At 58.9% G+C, this 4,287-nt stretch overlaps 1 protein-coding gene across 7 annotated transcripts in view; it reads right to left on the minus strand.

Moving 5' to 3' along the window:
* FAM214B (family with sequence similarity 214 member B) overlaps positions 1–4,287 on the minus strand; it is a 41,290-nt gene that overhangs the window by 18,769 nt on the left and 18,234 nt on the right. The window lies entirely within an intron of this gene.

Raw genomic sequence — 4,287 nt, forward strand, 5'->3', positions numbered from 1 at the left:
TGATTCAGTGTCCTGTGCCTCCTCGGAGAAAAGGAAAGTCTCCCCGTGGGGACTGAAGGTGAAAGAGAAACACTTTGCTGGCATTAGGAAAAGGGTGTCACAGCTGTCACCTAAACACACTGTTACCTGTAATGGAGGCAAACACACAAGTGCACAAGCTCCTTTGAAAGGAAACAAGGGGGTAGGAGGGGCTGACATGTCCAACTGCGGGCATACCCATACACAGGGCAGCAGGAGGCACAGCCCAGCTCCTATTTCATCCCATGAAACTGGAAAACCTCCTGGTCCATGCACCCCAAACCACCCACAGGGTCCCACCGACAGCAGAGCCCTCTGCCTGGTGCATCTGCCACCCCCTCCACCGGTGCCGGGCTCCTGCAGGGCTGCCAGGGCTCTGAGCAATGCACACAGCCGGGGCAGGCCTTGGGATGGAAGAGGGAATCCACCTGGCACCTGGGTGTTGCATGGAGATGGAGGAAGCCATGGCTCCGCTGGAGCTTCACATCAGGAGGCTGGAGAGGACCTGCCCTTGGGGCTGTCTGGCAGGTGCAGCCTGCAGGGACTACATGGCACCGCAGAACTGGCATAAGGGCATCCTCTGTCTTCACAGAAGTGATAGTGAACAGGGACAGGCTACAGATGCACCTGCGTCCCCAAACAATCCTCCTGCACAGGACATGACCCCCCATGTCAGTCCCTGCAAGATGCAAAGGCTCCCATGCAAACTGCTTGCTGCCACTGTTGCAGCCTGTGTTTTGCTGCGCTGCTTCTGCGGGAACACACAAAGCTCAGAGACCTCAGAAACTGGCTTAACTATGGCAACTGGGTCCAAAACACCTTCAACCCCAGTGGCAGCCATGCTGCCAGGGACAGAGATGTCCCCTGAGACCTCACCCTCCTAAGGAGAGGGAGCCTGGGAGAGACCCGAGAGCTCTCCACGGACTACCAGGAACCGGCTCATCCCTGGCCACGCAGTGATTTACCCATGCAGCTGGGAACGGACCTCGGCTCAGACCACCGGACCCCCCTGCTCTCAATGCGCACGGGTGTTGTAACGGGGATATCCAAGTAACGCAAGAGTGCCCAGAGCGGTATTGAGTAATGAGTGACTGCCAGGGAAGGGAGAGCATACAGGGCTCCGAGCGAGATGGCAGCCCAGCATCCATGAGCCCAAGGGAAAGGCTGAGAGGAGCAACTTGGGAAGGGATCTGGGGACCAACACAGGCTCATGGGAATGTCCTAGACCTTGAAAACCCACATAAAAGCATCTGAGGAGCCTGGACATGCTCCCAGCCTCTGCCAGACAGGGAGGCAGACGCAGCTACCACTGCAGGTCAGCTCTGCCCAGATGCCATTGCTACCTGCAGACCCCTTTGCTCTGCTTCATTATTCTTGCAGACGGGATGGGGCGAACACTAAACACCCTTTGAGCACTTACACACCGGACATGGGCTTTTGCAGTGTCAGGCACGAGAGGCAACACAATACACTGCAGAGTGAAGCTGTTTCTGAAAACAAGGCTGATAAGGCTGCCAGCAGCCAGCCTTGCAGGACAGGATCAGGAAAAGAGCAGCCATGAGGATAAAAGGCTGGCAAAGAAACAGAAAATACTAGGAGCAAGTAATTCTTTCCAGAAAGCCCTTTGGGCTCATCTCAGCCTCCACCTGCTCCCTATCTGCTCAGGATGGTCAAGCAGCTGGAGCCTTCAAAAAGGCTACTGGTGGCTTCCCCCACAATTGCCACTGTCTCTGGGACAGGCACCGCGGGGAAGATAAACCTGGAGCCATTCCAGCCAGAGGGCCGGGGGCCAGCATCCTCCCCAGCTTCCCACCCGTGCCAGCACCCTGCCACAGATCACAGCTCTGCACTGCCAGCAGAGCAGGGCGGATGGTTTATTGTCCCACGCTTTACTGCTGACCAGCTTTTTGTGCTCAAGCAGGGAAGGAATAGTACAGACCTCAGGGGAGATGGCTAAGATAGGTGGGGGCAAAGCAACGAGCTAGGCAAAGCTGCTAAGGCAGTGCCTCCATCCACTGGCACTGCTAATACCATTCAGACAAGAAGAACCAAGCCAGGAGAAGGGGATGGAGAGAACAACCCCTGATCCCTCCATTTGCCTACGAGCTGGTCAGTCCAACAGGCCATGAGCTGCTGCATTGCCAAGCGCCCCAAGAACTGCAGAACTGGGGAATGGTGGTGGGAAGGGACCTCAGGGGGTTTCAGTCCAAACCTGCTCAGAGCAGGGCCAACACTGAGCAGGTTGCCTAAGGCTTGCCCCTGCCAAGGGCCGAAGGTCTCCAAACATGGAGACGGTTCCCCCTTCTCTGGGCCCTGCTCCAGAGTCTAACTGCCCCTGTGGAGAAATATTTTGCCTAATATCTAACTGGAGTTTCCCTTCTGTACCATTGCTACTCACCCTGTCCCTGGGCGCTTCCAGGGAGAGTCCAGCTTTAGCTTCTCTCCAAACCCACAGCTGCCAGCAGCAGTGAGAGCCCCCTTTGCTGCCTTCCCTTTCGCAGGCTGCACAAACCCACCGCTCTCAGCCTCTGCCCCCGATGTGCTGCAGCACACTGGCAGCCCCACGGAGGGACCAGAGCTCCAGGGCATCTCTGCAGAGCACTGGAGCCTGAGAGCCCCCATCCTGCCCACTCAGGTGTTCCAGCAGGGAGGAGAAGAGGTACCTGTGGCCAGCCCTGAGCTGCAGACATCTGCACACCTTGGGGGTGTTGAAAAAAAAGAGACTCAGCTCGACACTGAGACCAGTGCGGGTTGTTTTCGTTCAAGTATTTGATCCTTGCTCTGGTTGGAAGCGATACCAAGTACCTTTGTCAGTGCCTGCTGCAACACACCTAGGCTGTCCCGAGCCCAGAGTCCCAAGCACTTGCTCCAAGAAGTTTGGCCCTAAATCCAGAGAGCTTTGGCTTCGCCGCTGGGGCACCGGTAGCAGGCCTACCTCCATCATGCCCACAGGGGACCTGCCCTCAGGAGCGATGAGCAGGACCACCAGGTGTCACACTCAGCAGAGACCAGCTGGGCTACATGGAGACTCAACAGCCCAGAGCAGGTCCCTGGATGAGGCAAGCAGCCATCCACAAGCCCTCCAATGCCCCCTCAGGGTCTGCAGCAGAGCCCAGGTCACACAAGGGATTTTGGAGCCAATGACCAACCCAACTGTGTCCCCAGATATGCAGCGCATCATCCCCATCCCAGCTCTCTCCCCACGCCGTGTTCACTCAATCCAGAGCTATCTGTTTATCCATCTCTGCTCCAGCAGGGATTGTTCTTTTTTCCATCCTCTCCCCGCTCTCTCAGAGCAGATGGGAAGGTTACTGGGCAGGATCCAGCCAGGACACAGACCTGCCCAGCTTGTCCAGGGCCGCCTGCATGGGGACAGAGGTACACCCCACGCACCAGAGGCTGGTGTACGGGGTCACCGCACTGCTCCCTTGGGGTGCTCATCTTTGGTCCCTCCTGGGAAAGCCTCAGCACTGAGGATGCCCCAGGCTCCTCCAGGACAGAAACCTACCCATGGCTGGAGGAGGAGCAGGCAGAGTATGGGTTTGGCACATGGCTGAGATGGATTCCCAGCCCATTCCCAAGCCACAGGCACTGCCTCCGCCTGCTAAGCCCTGTGGCTTTCCCAGCTCTCCCCCAGCACCCTCACCCCGTCGCCCAGGGGACCCGGCGTGGGCTGCCAGGCCCTTGGGCTCCCTTAAAGCCCAGCTCTGGCAGAGCACCTGCCCTCTGCTTCCCGCTGACTCAGTCCCCTGTGATTCACCCCCTCCTCCTGCCTGACTCACCCGCTTCTGCCACGGCCCCGTGCGCACACGCACGCCTGTCTGTGAGCACGGGGGGGTGTGCGTGTGTGTGTGTGTGCCACCCGGCTGACGAGGCAATGGCACAAACTCTGCAACGCAGCAAACCGGGCAGGGAGCCTGGCCGGGCTGTGCCAGAGCCCTCGCCTCCCGCAGCGCCCAGCGGCAGGAAGGGCAGAGATGACGCCGCTGGCGCGAGTCCACCTCGGGGAGTCGGGGCAGAAAGGCAGGCCGGGAGCGCTGCCATGTGCCGGCGCTGCCGAGATAAGGAGCGATGCTGGGGGAGGGCTTGCTCCTCCGGGCTCCGAGGCTGCCTTCCAGGCAAACCCATTGGCTTTATCAGACCTCCGGCAGCCTGACCTCGACCGCTGGCTGTGGGAGGGTTACCCAGTGCTGCCGCAGCTCAGATCCACAGGCAAGCAGTCTGCCAACTAACTTGCCTTTGGGTAGAGCCGAACATGCCTCCCCCCCT

This window comes from Egretta garzetta, unplaced genomic scaffold, assembly GCF_000687185.1.
Source record: "Egretta garzetta isolate BGI_Z169 unplaced genomic scaffold, ASM68718v1 scaffold59, whole genome shotgun sequence".
In the NCBI taxonomy this organism is placed as follows: Eukaryota; Metazoa; Chordata; class Aves; order Pelecaniformes; family Ardeidae; genus Egretta; species Egretta garzetta.